General features: G+C 57.3%; 1 protein-coding gene across 1 annotated transcript in view; it reads left to right on the top strand.

Moving 5' to 3' along the window:
• LOC119101645 (semaphorin-1A) overlaps window positions 1-14,671 on the top strand; it is a gene marked incomplete at its 5' end in the record, with an annotated part of 91,023 nt that overhangs the window by 48,677 nt on the left and 27,675 nt on the right.

Genomic DNA, 14,671 nt, shown 5'->3' with positions numbered 1-14,671 from the left:
AATGATTGATATCAACTGATCTAACGCCGTGCCAAAGTTCTATCGCCAGCAAGAACGTCGTTTCATCACAATGGCTGTCAGGGATGACTAGCGATCCTGAGTAAGAAAGACATTCTGGGTTGTACATGTGCCACCACTGCACCCCATGGGCCGCTTGTCCACACCACCTGGGTTAACATAGAGCATTATCTTAAAGCTGAGATGAAAGACATACTTGGTTGCGTCCCTGTACCTTGTTCTCTGTAATCTTGGTTACAATTGGCCGTAGTCTTGGTTAAAACACCGTGTCTAGATATTGGAATTCGACGCAATGGCCGGCCGGGTCCGGTCACTTCTGTCGGATAGCCGACACTACGCAGGCCGGAACCAGCCGACGCACGCCTAGGCCGAGCCAGCCCAACTGTCGACAGCCTGGTTGACAGAGCATCGCCACATGCCACTCTAAAATTGGAGCACAGCGGGTAATTTACGGTTTAGTGGTAACAATTAAACACCTAACACCGTTAGAATGCAATGGGTTAAGGTGTAGCATCTGCCGTTACAACACGTTTTCCCTCATAGGGACAAGTACGTGGCGCATCATCACGCCCCTTGCGTGGAGCACCAGCGATTGCATTGGCTGTGTTAGTGCCCAGGGCCTACGGCGTAACGGGATTTGAACCCGCCTTCCTCCCCCATCGCCCCCCCGCGGGAGTCCGACGAGCTGACCACTCGGTCGTGACATTCCCACCATCGCATCACAATGGCTCCATCCGGCCGTACCAGTTAGAAATGCACGGCCAATTTCATGGCCAGAACAAAAAGGTATTACCGCCATGGTGCCTTTGGCTGTACCAGTCATTCACATACCTCCACAGCATGAACTGGCGGTACGCCTGGTGCCGCAACGGTCGGTTGATGGCACCAGGCTTGTCCGCCTGCTGGAGAGGGCTGACCGCGTATGACGGCGTTATGCAACATGCCAACAGCCACCGCTGTTTCGTTGAGGCAGACCAGCTGCATTTGCTGCCACAAGAAAGCAAACAGTGCGAGCATATGCTTGATAGATGCTTATATGGCCCAAATCACGTAGAAAAAGATTGGAACACTGTGGCGATTGTATCATGCCCAGCGACGGTGTCAACATGTCAAGCCAAGTGGGGCGATGATTCATGTCTGAGTAAAGTGAACGGTCACGGCCCGGGGCGGCGCGTTAACCCGTAGGCACGCCGACGGGGGTGGGACACGGTGGCGCCGGCCAGTTGCACGCAGATCGTGTTGCGTATATGAGTCTTGGACGGGGTATGAAAGGTGCTGCTCGGGTGCGTAGGTGGAGGTTCCCTGTCGGTGTCATATACGGCAGTTTACTATTGTGTGTGAGGTAGTCCGGCCGAGAATTATTTCACTCATCGAATGCAAGCTATTTCGGCAAGAATGCCCGCGACGCCCACAGCGGCTGCAGGCGGTGTGACGACGTCCGTCACGACTAATGGCGTAACGACACCAGCGTCGGCTAGCGGGAGCGGGGCCGTCACGCGGGATGGAGACGGGCCGTTTGACGCTTGGTGAGACACCCACCGCGACGCTGCTGGACGTGCAGTGAGTCGGCCCACATCGCCGTCGCCTGTCCACAGCGTCGGACGGGAAACGGGTCGGGGGACGCCGCGCCAGCGCCAGCGCCGTCTCCCTGCCATTAAGTGGCGCGCTGCCCGTCACCCGGCTGGAGGTGAAAGAGCGGATGGTCAGCGTGCTGGTGGACACGGGCTGCACGGACACGCTTGTGCACACTGGCCGCTGCGGACAATGGACACCACTGACGGTGAAAATGGTCACGACTAACGGCGAGGAACTCAGCTGCTGCGGGATCGGCAGCACATCAATACCAAGGACCGACTGTAGTCAATACCAATGACCGTCGAGTGACGCTCGAGGTCGAGGTAGTGCCGAACCGACCACTGGGTTGTTGACGTCATGCTCGGCATGAGTTGCATCACTGCTCTGGGGTTTATCAGTGTGCGGATGCCGACAGACGTGCGGTCCTGTGCGGCGGCGGACTGCTATCCAGCGAGGCCTGGAGATGGATGCGGCCGAATTTACAGGTGAGGGTTTAGCGCCGAGCAGGCAGGCGTGGACAGTCACCTTGGAAGTGGACTGGACGTGGCACGAGTCCAGAATGTCTACGCAAGTGGTGGCCGAGTATTCCGTGCCTGCGGACGCACGGCAGGCGTACGAAGCAAAATACGACGCTATGGATCAGCAATGGCGTCTGGTGCCGCTGATGGCTGGTACGCAGGCAAACCAGGACGAGGCGAGACCATTCCTGCACTATCGCGAGCTGAACAGCTTCGTGACGGCCCACACGGCAGACGCAGACGTCTACGCCGACCAGCTCCAGAAGCTGGCGGTGAATGGGACGCGGCCGTGGTGACGCGCGTGTTCGCGCGTGAGAGACGCGCGTCGCCGTGGTGGACCTGCGCAAGACGTACCTGCAGCTGCGCCTGGAACACCGACTGTGGCCCTACCTGGACGGTCATGGTGCGAGGACAGCGCTACTGCCTAACACGACTGGGGTTCGGGCTCAACGTCGTACCCGCTCATAATGAAGGCTGTCGTTCGCGCAGTGCTGGCGGAGGACGCCGACCTGCAGCAGCGCCGCGCTCCCCCCGTACGTGGACGACCTGCTGGTCGACGAGGACATCGTGAGCGCAGACCGCGTGGTGCGTCACTCGCTCGCTTCGGCCTGGCCTGCAAAGCGCTGGAGCGTCGTAGCTGGACGGCGCGCACCTGCTTCGGCCTGTGCGTACAGCTGGTGGATGGGGAAACTGCACTGGCTGCGCGGACAATGCGTTCGTCGCTGCACACCGGAGCAGGTCACGCGGCGCGCTTGTATTCACATAGGTGCGGCCGGCTGGTGGCTTCCTGCCGGTCGGCGGATGGCTTCGACCTGCCTGCCGTCGCTGGGCTGAAGCGCAGGGCGAATGCCGTCACGCACGGATGCGGCGACGCCACCACGGACGTGGCAAGATCGACTGAGGACACGTGACCAGGCCCGCAGCCCGTGGGGCCTGACAGCTGAAAAGGTCATCATTTGGACGGACGCCAGCGTCATCGCTGCAGGTGTGGTTATCGAGAGCCTGGACGACGATGAGGTAGAGGATGCCTGCTGGCTGCGCCCTGAGACCACGATGTCAGCACACACAAACATGACGAAGCTAGATGCGGCGGTGCGCGGGATCAACCTGGCCATCGCCTGGGAGATGAAGATCATTGACCTCCGTACTGACTCCACCACGGCTGATCGGTGGACTGACGACGCGCTGAGTGGCCGCGCGCGTCTTCGCATGAAGGCGCGTGGCGAAATGCTGATCCGACGTCATCCGGCATTTGATGGATGAGCTGAGCCTGCGCTGACGGTCGCGCTGGAGCGGTCGGATGAAAACCGAGCGGATACTCTGACCTGTGCCCCAAAGGAACGGCTGCGCGGGACTCAGGTGGACGGCGGTGGGTCAGCTAGGATCCCGGCACACACCAGGGGTGCACGCCGTGGGAGGTGGCGAGAGCATGCGCATCGGCTCCAGGGCGGCAGCTGCCGCCCAGCATGATGGTGCTGACTAGGCGAAGGGCGGCAATAGCATGAAAATCGAAGCGCGGATCATGGCTGCACACGAGAGTGCCGGCCATTCAGGAATCCGCCGGAGGCTGCACTTCGTGAGGCGCAACGCAGCGCGGGAGGTGTCCCGAGTCGCCGTGCAGTCGGTTGTGGGTCGGTGCGATGGGTGTCAATCCATCGACCCCGCACCAGCGCGATGGCGGCATGGCTCGCTGCACGTCCCCGACACATGGACGCGTCTTGCGATGGACGTGACCCACTACCAAGGTGGATCGCACCTGTCCCTGATTGACTGCGGGCCGTCCCGGTACAGCCTATGGCGGCAGCTGTGCCGTGCCGACGCAACCGTGGAGCGCAGTCATCGCACAATAAAAGTGATCGCTGCGCGACGACGTTGCGCCATTGCAGGGCCCGTACATCTGTACATCACCCCGCGTTCTGGCTAGTCTGCCGCGGACGCACCGGCCGCTGGCATCTACCAGGACTAGATGGTAGACTGCATGCAGCCCAGCCAGTGTGACACGGCCGATGACTCGCAGTGGTCACCGCCGGCGCCAGACGAGGCACGACAACGGCTGGGCACCTCCACGTTCCAAGTTGGTGACCTCGTCTGGATATGCCGAACATCTCGTCGGGGCATCGTCACGCGGATCGTGGCATCGCAAGTGGCCGAGATGGATGGCGTACCGTGGCACGTGCGGGACCTGCGGCCTCGGTACAGCGATGCATCACAGTGTGACGCCAGTGACAAGGAAGACGACGGCCCCCTATACCTGGCCGCGAATCCGCCACAACAAGACGTCTCTGGCGCAGTCGCTGACAACCCGGACAGCGCGGAGGACGCACTAACGGCGAATGGGACGGAATCGGTGGGCAGCGCGGCCTGTCCTGACCAGCTGGCGGAAGAAGTCCCGACGATACCGCTACGACGCAGCCAGCGCGTGTGCCGGCAACTGGGCCAACTTTATGGACAGAGTGAGTCAAGTGATAAGTTACGGGCGGGTGGCTGAACAATGGAAACATAAGGCCTGTCCCAAAATTCGCCAGTGGCTCCTCGGATTTCGTTCAATTACGCCTCAATATTTTTTTCTTTGGGAGGGGGCGGGGGCGGGGGCTTGAGCCCTTTGCTAACTGAATGGTGAATGGTGTGAGCCCTGACCCCCACCATCCGATCGCGCAATTCCAGGCAACAGCCGAATTTAGTGGCAAAAGCTTAACGTGCCGCAATCCTCGGCACGGTCTGTCCTGTCCTTTGACGTCAACTGACCTTTACCGCGACCGCTGCCACCGGCCGCAGGCCATACCTGTCAAGGGCAAATAGCGAGCGCCCTAAAGCGACTCGAACCCGTCCTACCACGGATAGGTGGATCGGAAGGCAGGCGCTCTAACCAACTGAGCCACCGGGACGGACACAACTTATTTATTGGATATGTTTTGTGGATACGTATTTTCTTATTTATTTATTTATTAATGTTTTTATTTTATCTATCGGTTTATTGCATATGGCTGCCAGGCCGCGTTCGTATCGCGCGGGGGCGGCCGACATGCGGACGCGGCGCCACTGACACCCAGGCGTCCGCGGCACCACGTTGGGCCCACGTGTAAATGCTGTCTGTTGCCATGGGTGTAACCACAACCGGAGATTCTGGACTTATCAGCATTAAAGGGTCAAGCTAGAACCTTAAAACATTTTAAATGAGAAAACATGAAAAGGCATCGTGTACGGGAGAAGCTGGAGGAGAGGGAAGAAATCCCATTAGAAAGTTGGGATGCATATCACTACAGCCTCGCCCGGAGCCCACTGGTTACACTCATCACTCGCAGTGGTTACACTCGTTGACTAGTAGTTCGACCCTCGCACTAAGCGAAAGACGAGGCTCTCATTTTGGAGTCACAGAAGCTGACAGCCCGACACGCTTGCATACGCCCAAACGATAAAGCTGGAATGCTGGGAAATCGCTGTGTGCTTGCTGAAATATTCCTGTGTGATTAAAATACGGTATCGATGTCGAGAGAAACCAGTGGGACTAATGAGAACGCGAAGAGACAATATGGCAGGAGCCCGAAAATAAACTTTTAAACTGGACACCAATTATAATTTGGTAGCCTGCTTATGTACTACAGATAAAGCGCAACAGTGGCATTTATGAGGCAACGATTCACAGCATGACTGCGTCAACCTCATGCTGGCAGCGCTATTTAAAGAATAGGTCGGTGGGCGTGCGCTCGGCATTTCAGGCATGTGTGTCGACGTGGTGAAGGAGTTTCAGTATGAATTTTGCAGCTTATTCGTGATGCGGACAGCCATTTATGATTTTGTTGGATATAAATTTGACATGGACATTGTATGCCCCTGATGTGGCCTCCGGTGTCCATGTGTGACTGCCATGCTTTTGTGTAGATTGCGGTATCCCATGTTAATGTACCATCCCTTTTACCTACATATCCATACATTTGCAACAAATGAATTAGTAGCTGCAAAGATGTGGGAACACCAGCACATTGATGGTGTGGACCTGTCATATTTTGAATGGTGCCTGTTTCATTAACATTGTGAATCAATTGATGGGCCTTGAACTATGCTCTATAAATTGAATACAAACATATTTTTTATAAATGTATGTTGGCTGTGTTTGGGCATTATACATGGCTGATGTCATGGACTGGGTCCAGCCATCACCACTGATAACCGGGAACCTCAGAACCTGCGCATTTGTATGCATTAGGGCTTATGATTTAAGCTATTAACTGTGAGCTACTAATACAACCAGCTTTGATAATTTCCTGTATGACAAACAGTTATGATATGCATATGCCTGCACATTATAGTAGTAGTGGTACCTTTAATACATCTATTACATGCTGATGTGGTTATTTCTCATGAAGTGGTGAATGTTTATCAGTGATATGTGAAACAGTATGACAAGGATACAGCTTGCTATGATCTTGTTATCATGGTTAAATTTTGTTCAGATATATTGGTTGTATATTAACAATGACTTTGATTATGTTATAGGATGTCTTTGTTGTTCTTGGCACATTTGTCACTGCCATCAGTGCTGCTTTGTCAGAAGTTCTGGGTTATGTGGAAACACTGTACCAGTAGAAAACCATGAAGAACAAACATCAAATCTTCTGTACTACACATCACCTCTCAACCCCTTGCCTCCCTCTCCAGATTCCCTCCCCTCTCCGCTCTGCTGAGGCCGGTAGAGGTTAAAGGTTGGATGTTGGAGCAGGGTGGTGAAATACATCACCAGCAATCACAGAACAGCAGATTTTGTATTACAAACACAGCATACTTTGAAGCATTATCATAGTTATTTTTTGGTTACAAGTCCAGTTGGCAGAGTTGCTCAGGTGTTAAGTAATGCTTCTTGGTATATTGGACTTTAATATGACACTTCTGCACTATAAGAAGGTGTCAGGTGATGACTGACCAACCTGAGAGCTTGGCTTGGAGGCAAAGGGATCAAGCTACCACAAAGCCCTCAAGCCAATGAGCCCACTTAGAGTTCCATTCAGCATAGTGGCATTAGAATTGTCATTTAAATGCTGCACTGGAAGTAGTGGAAAATGGTGTGAACAATGTAGATTGTTATTAAGTGATGCCAGTGATGTTCATAGTTTATTTGGCCCTTTCAGAGATACTGTTGACAGGCCAAGCCATTTGTCATGAAATCCAAGGAGAATGGAAAGAAATCAAGAAATAAAGGAAAAAAGAAAATGGACAGTGAGCTGGAAGAAATTCAGGCTTTAGAGGCACAATATGACTCAGTAAGTATGCCATCAGCTGTTTTCATGCAATATATGATGACAGTTATCACATTGTTGCAAGCTGGCCATATTTCTGGTCTATGAGCTAGTATTCCAAACTAGCATGTTCAGTGACAATTTTGACCTTCACTGACCCATGAGTAGATACCAGTCGCATGGTCACCTCAGGTCAGCACCAGTCTGTCTGTGCCAGTGACGTAATGATGGCAGACCAGCGACGGCTCATCACCAGCGGTTAGCCGTTCCGTGGCTGTTTACGATGGTCGTCAATACTAGTCACGTGGCTGTCACCAATGCCTTCGTTACACCGGCACCGAGCCGCCCGTCACCGCCGCTGGTGCCAACGCTTCAGATCAGCGCCGACCAGGTGTCGACGTTCGATGACCTGCCGCTGTCGGAGCGCACGCGCCAGGGCCTGCGCGAGCACGAGTTCCTGCAGCCGACCGACATCCAGCGGGAGGCGGTGCTGCTGGCGCTGCAGGGCCAGGACGTGCTCGGAGCCGCCAAGACCGGCTCCGGCAAGACGCTCGCCTTCCTCATACCGGTGGGCGCGGCCGCTGACGCTCGGGGATCGTGCCAGCCGGCGGGGAGGGTGATGTCTGTCGGGGGTGGTAGGGCCGTTATAAAGCGTGACTGAGTGGTGACCCGTGCTCGTGTTTGAATCAGTGGTGGTCCTCGCTGGTTGGTTTGGCGGCCGTGACTCCGCTCTTTGCTGTGGATGAGGCAGATAAAAGGTGCAGCAACAGCTGTGGGCTTTTGTTGTCAGCAAACAAGTAGTGCAGCTACCTCGGAGACGCTGTTTAACCAAGCAGTGTTTTTCAAGCCTGATGCAGCTGTCTTGCTACCGCTGGCGCTGCGTCGCCGTGCTGGCCTGGTTGCTGACGCCGCAGTGCTGCTCTAGATGCTGGAGCTGCTGTACCGGCGCCGCTGGACCCGCGTCGACGGCCTCGGCGCGCTCATCATCACGCCCACGCGAGAGCTCGCCTATCAGATCTTCGCCGTGCTGAGCAACGTCGGCAAACATCACGACTTCTCTGCGGGACTCATCATCGGTGGGTCGGGGGACGGGGCGGCGGCGCCTTGGGCCGCGGCTGGCTGGGCGGGGCGGCCGTGGTGCTTCTGTAGGTCTGGGAGTCCGCGCTGGTCCCTGGTGCGCCTATTGGGAGCTCGGCATGGTGTGGCTCGCCGGACCCGGCCGCCAGCGCCATATTTGTTGGAGACGTGCCGTAGGATTCATACCATTACCACACACATATTGAGATGTGTCTTTGAGACAGTGAATAGTGCAGCCCGAAGCTTTGATTGAAGTGCGTACATCATCCGTGTTCATGCGGGAAATTTGTTGGTGGCCGCCGGTCAGAGGACATGGCGTTTTGAGTATGTACATGAAGCAGCCTAAAGAGACATGTGTACATGAAGTACATGAAGCAGCTCAAAGAGACATGTGAAGCAGCTTAGTGTACATGAAGCAGCTTAAAGAGACATGCGAAGGTATTTGGGTAGTGAAAATGCCCGGTTTTTTAAGCTTTTTGGAAAACAGCTATATACTTTGTCAGATGGTCGTGAAGATGAGAGCAACATGATGAGTTTCGAACTTGTTTTTCTCTACTTTCCAGCTTTTAGTCACTTTTAGGCTATGGTTGGCTTGGAATAACTACTTCTCCAACATGTGCCCGCAATGTACAGAACCAGAGTGTGTAGCCGGCAGCTATATGGACCTCCCCATGGCGCCTGTTGGTCACTGTCCACCGCATACTCAGTTATTCCCACTCCAAGGACCAGAGGTATTCGTCAGCTCCGGCCACAGCACGCCGCGAGCTTGAGCAGACCGAGGGCCGTGTCTCGTCGCTTCACCCGCTCCTCTGTCCGCAGGCGGCAAGGACCTCAAGTTCGAGCGCAAGCGGATGGACCAGGTGAACGTGATCGTGTGCACTCCGGGCCGCCTGCTGCAGCACATGGACGAGAACCCGCTGTTCAGCGCCGACGGCTTGCAGGTGCGCGCGCGGCAGCGCCAGACACGGCTGGGCTCGAGACGCCGGTCCGGTGCGCCCGCTCTCTCCGCTGGTTCGCCACCAATACCTCCAATTGTGCTGCTGCTTTAGACGCATTGAGGCATTCGAGTTATTTTGCTTTGGTTTTGTGACGGGTGCCTTACTCATTCTCATCTTTGTGGCGCTGGACTCTGGCACCGCGATTGATCGGTTGCCGGACGTGGCCGTCGCCAGATCCTGATCCTGGACGAGGCGGATCGCTGCCTGGATATGGGGTTCGCCAAGGCCATGAACGCCATCATCGAGAACCTGCCGCGCGAGAGGCAGACGCTGCTGTTCTCGGCCACCCAGACCAAGTAGGTGGCCCGTGTGGTCCGTAGCTCCGCCAGGATAGAGCTGGCAAGCTGTGCAGGCATGGTCTGACAGGTCAGGACAAGGCTGTTGTATGGTGAGGGGACAGTGCGTGGGCTTACGTACACCGACTCTCCCCCTGGGTGACCTGCGATGGCCTCCAGGCTCCAGGTCAGTCGGTGACCAGTCCGATCGAGTTGCGCTCCTATGTCCCCTGGCGCGATCCGATGTCACCCTGACGTCACCCGTGCTGAACCCCAGGTCAGTCCGTGACCTCTGCCGGCTGAGTCTCCGTGACCCGGTGCCCCCCTGACGTGACCCATGCTGACCCCTAGGTCAGTCCGTGACCTCTGCCGGCTGAGTCTCCGTGACCCAGTGTACGTGTCGGTACACGAGAAGGCCAAGCACAGCACGCCCGCCGGCCTGGCGCAGAGCTACATCGTCTGCGAGCAGCACGAGAAGACGGACACGTTCTGGTCCTTCCTGCGCCACCACAAGCGGCACAAGATCCTCTGCTTCCTGCAGACCTGCAAGCAGGTGGGTGACGCCGGCGAGAGCCGCCGCGCGTCCGCCCGCAGCGGCTCCCGCATGGGTCACGGCGCACCGCGGCACGGGCCGGGACCAGGTCCGCCACCGGGGGAAAGTGTGTTACGCCTGTTCGCGTCCCCCCCCCCCCGAAGTGTGCGAGGGTGGGACGCGTTCGGTTTTGGCTGGCTGGGATGCCGGGTTGTTAGTGGTGATGTACGCTGAAGTCTGTGCGTGGGACCGGCGTAAGCGCGTCTCTGAGCGGGCGCGCTCATCGATGAGCTGCTCCTGTGTGCTGCTGTTACACTCGGCGTGAAGTTTCGGCTGCAGCGGCACATATGATTTGGCCTACCTGCAGGCAGATTTGCTCTCTCATCTCGTGCAAATATCGTGACAGCTGTATGGGCTCAGTGGAGGCGTATCGATGTAATGTATGTTCCGCTTGCGCAGTGCCCCCTCCCCCTGACCATGCGCCGTTGTCGGCCATCACCAGGTGAAGTATATGTACGAGATGTTCTGCCGACTGAGGCCCGGGATCACGGTGATGGCGCTGTACGGCTCGCTGCACCAGCTGCGCCGCATGGCCATCTACGACGACTTCTGCCGCAAACAGCGCGCTGTAATGTTCGCCACCGACATCGCCGCTAGGGGGCTCGGTGAGGGACCTGGCCACGGGCCTGACGGCCTGGAGACGGGGAGGGGTCGTAGCCGGCCCTTGGCGGGCAGGAGCCACCTTTGATTAGCGCTTGTGGCATGTGGGGTGGGGAGTCGGCCATAAAGAGAACAGATAAAAGGTGTGGCTTAAATGCTTAAATAGCAGCTGGCATGCCCTTATCTCGAACTGATTGATGACGTCTAAATAGATGTTGGCGTAGGCCAAAAACCGATCAAAGGCGTAAGAAGATTGCGTTGTTGAATCACACGCTGTTTCTTAAGCGCAGTGCACGACAACTTAATATGAATTCATGGAACAAGTATTCAGCGTCGTAGCGCCATGATACTGAGGCTACAAGAGCAGTTAGCGGGAGTTTGTCAATGCAGCTCTGTCTTCTTGGCGTGCACGCCTGAACGCGACTGTACTGACAAAACTACCCGAGCCGAGTCCATTCATTCCGTATGGTACGGCGCGGACCGCGCTAACTGTGACGTGTGGCGCCGTAGACTTCCCGGCGGTGCACTGGGTGGTGCAGCTGGACTGTCCGGAGGACGCCAACACCTACATCCACCGGGCCGGCCGCACCGCCAGGTGAGGCGCGTGGGCGAACACGGCGCCCCTGCACCGGCCGAACGAACCCCGGCAGGCCTCGGTGGACAGGGGCCGTCCTCCAGGGATGCTGCGTAACCATGGAATGGGCTGCAGAGCGGGTCAGGCCCAGTGCAGGCGCTCAGGAATCAAAACAGCTGCGTCTTGGATCGCATGGATGTAGTGGAGGTCGTGTGCAGCTACAAGTGCCATGCGGATGGCTGGATGATAGTTCGTTTATTCTTATTTGTTTGCCGTTCCGCTGTTATTTGTGCGCGTCACGACTTTAGCTAGGTTTGCCAGGGCTTCACGAGAGCGGGCGGCTCGATCCGCCAGCCTCCGCTCACCCCTGGGTCGGCCGGTGTCGGCAGGTTCCAGCGGGGAGGCGAGACGCTGCTGGTGCTCACGCCGCGCGAGGAGCGCGGCATGATCGCCCAGCTCGAGCAGAGGAAGATACCCATTCAGAAGATCGAGTGAGTGCTGCCGATGTTTACTGGCTCGAGGTCTGTCTTGTCTGACTGGCTGCCGGGGCTGGCAGCGCTTCAGGCTCCAAACCCATCGTCGCGGCAGGTGCTGGGTTGGGACTGCACATAACAGGCCGTGCTGTGTGTACTTTAATATTGACATAAGGCATTTGTCCTGTCAAGATACCAAGCCTCTAGGAACCCAAACGATCTTGATCTTGCGGTCAACTCGAACCCAGCATGCAGCGTGTGCGATAACCCATCTTCTGCGGGATATAGCATACCGGTAGTACCGCACCTCCGCTGCTGTTCGTGTATGGTTTTCGTGCTGTGTTGTCGTTGTCTCACGCTGGCGGGTCATTGGTTTCTCCGCCTCCCAGGGTGAACAAGGCGAAGACAGCCACCGTCCAGCGCAAGATGGAGGCCCTGCTGGCACGCGACGTCAACCTCAAGGAGTCGGCCAAGCGTGCCTTCAAATCCTACTTCAAGTCGACGTTCCTGATGAAGAACAAGGAGGTGTTCGACGTGGCCAGTGTGGACACGGAAGCCTACGCCCGGTGAGAGCTCGGACGTGTCTGGGATGCGGCGTCATGAGGGGCTTCTCTAAGGAGTGGAAATTTCATTTCCTGAATCTCGGTGACGTGATGAAGTGTGTGCGGCGTTTCTGTGGTTCACAACTTTCCATAGTGCTTAGTTCTGTCGTTCTATTCATAGTTCGTCAGTGCTGCTTCAGTATTTCTTTCAAGAGGAATACTTTGCGATACTCTGTGTGGGTGCTGTCGTGATGCTTTTTGTGAGCTAGAAGTTTTTTCCCTCTCAGTGCCAATGTCTAGAGCAGCCCCTGACCACCATCACAACCTTAAGGCCTACATATCCTCATCAGGTCGCTGGGCCTGGCCGTAGCACCCCGCATCCGATTCCTGAAGAAGAAACAGCTGAAGTCAGCCGCCGAGCAGCCGGCGCCGGCCGCCGAACCCCGCAAGGCTGAGACGGAAGAGCAGGCCGAGGACAGCGGCATTGAGGAGACGAAGCTGTCGGCCGACGGCAAGCCTTACAAGCCGCTCTTCCGCACCGCCTACAGCTTCCACGACGGTCAGTCTGGCCGCCGGTGTCTGCGCACTTCTGCAGGCGGTGCGCGTGCGTCCGCAGCTGGAGGATGAGGAGGTGGATTACTTCCAGCGCGTTACTGGACTGGTGTCACTGTCGTACGGAATCGAAGCTGTAGAAGGCTAGCCAAATGCTGCCGTCCTGCACGCGAGCCCTGTCCCCGTGCCCCTCACACGAGATCTCGGACCCCTGTGATCTGGCCCTTGGCTCTGTACTCCTGAGACGTGATCACGAACACCTTTGACCCGCCCTTGACAACCCCTCAGACGAGACCATGGACCCCTGTGACCCAGCCCTGGCCCTGTACCCCTCAGACGAGACCACAGACCCCTGTGACCCGGCCCTGGCCCCCTACCCCTCAGATGAGACCCAGACCCCTGTGACCCACCCCTGACACTGTACCCCTCAGACGAGACCACGGACCCCTGTGACCCACCCCTGCCACCTGTACCCCTCAAGACCACGACCCTGTGACCACCCCTGACCTGTACCCCTCAGACGAGACCACGGACCCCTGTGACCCACCCCTGACCTGTACCCCTCAGAGAGACCACGGACCCCTGTGACCCACCTGACCCTGTACCCTCAGACGAGACCACGGACCCCTGTGACCCCCCCTGACCCTGTACCCCTCAGACGAGACCACGACCCCTGTCCCACCTGACCTGTACCCTCAGACGAGACCACGGACCCCTGTGACCCACCCCTGACCCTGTACCCCTCAGACGAGACCACGGACCCCTGTGACCCACCTGACCTGTACCCTTCAGACGAGACCACGGACCCTGTGACCCACCCCTGACCCTGTACCCTCGACGAGACCACGGACCCCTGTGACCCACCTGACCTGTACCCTTCAGACGAGACCACGGACCCCTGTGACCCACCCTGACCCTGTACCCCAGGACGAGAACGGACCCCTGTGACCCACCCCTGACCTGTACCCTTCAGACGAGACCACGGACCCCTGTGACCCACCCCTGACCCTGTACCCTCAGAGAGACATGGACCCCTGTGACCCACCCCTGACACTGTACCCTTCAGACGAGACCACGGACCCCTGTGACCCAGTCCTGACCCTGTACCCTTCAGATGAGATCATGGACCCCTGTGACCCACCCCTGACACTGTACCCCTCAGACGAGACCACGGACCCCTGTGACCCAGTCCTGACCCTGTACCCTTCAGATGAGATCATGGACCCCTGTGACCCACCCCTGACACTGTACCCCTCAGACGAGACCACGGACCCCTGTGACCCGTCCTGACCCTGTACCCTTCAGATGAGATCATGGACCCCTGTGACCCACCCCTGACACTGTACCCCTCGGACGAGACCACGGACCCCTGTGACCCAGTCCTGACCCTGTACCCTTCAGATGAGATCATGGACCCCTGACCCACCCCTGACCCTGTACCCCTCACGAGACCACGGACCCCTGTGACCCAGTCCTGACCCTGTACCCTTCAGATGAGATCATGGACCCCAGTGACCCACCCCTGACCCTGTACCCCTCAGACGAGACCACGGACCCCTGTGACCCAGTCCTGACCCTGTACCCTTCAGATGAGATCATGGACCCCAGTGACCCACCCCTGACCCTGTACCCCTCGACGAGACCAC

This window comes from Pollicipes pollicipes, unplaced genomic scaffold (assembly GCF_011947565.3).
Source record: "Pollicipes pollicipes isolate AB1234 unplaced genomic scaffold, Ppol_2.1 Scaffold_4881;HRSCAF=5763_pilon_pilon_pilon, whole genome shotgun sequence".
Taxonomy (NCBI): Eukaryota; Metazoa; Arthropoda; class Thecostraca; order Pollicipedomorpha; family Pollicipedidae; genus Pollicipes; species Pollicipes pollicipes.
This window is presented reverse-complemented; position numbering and strand designations above follow the sequence as displayed.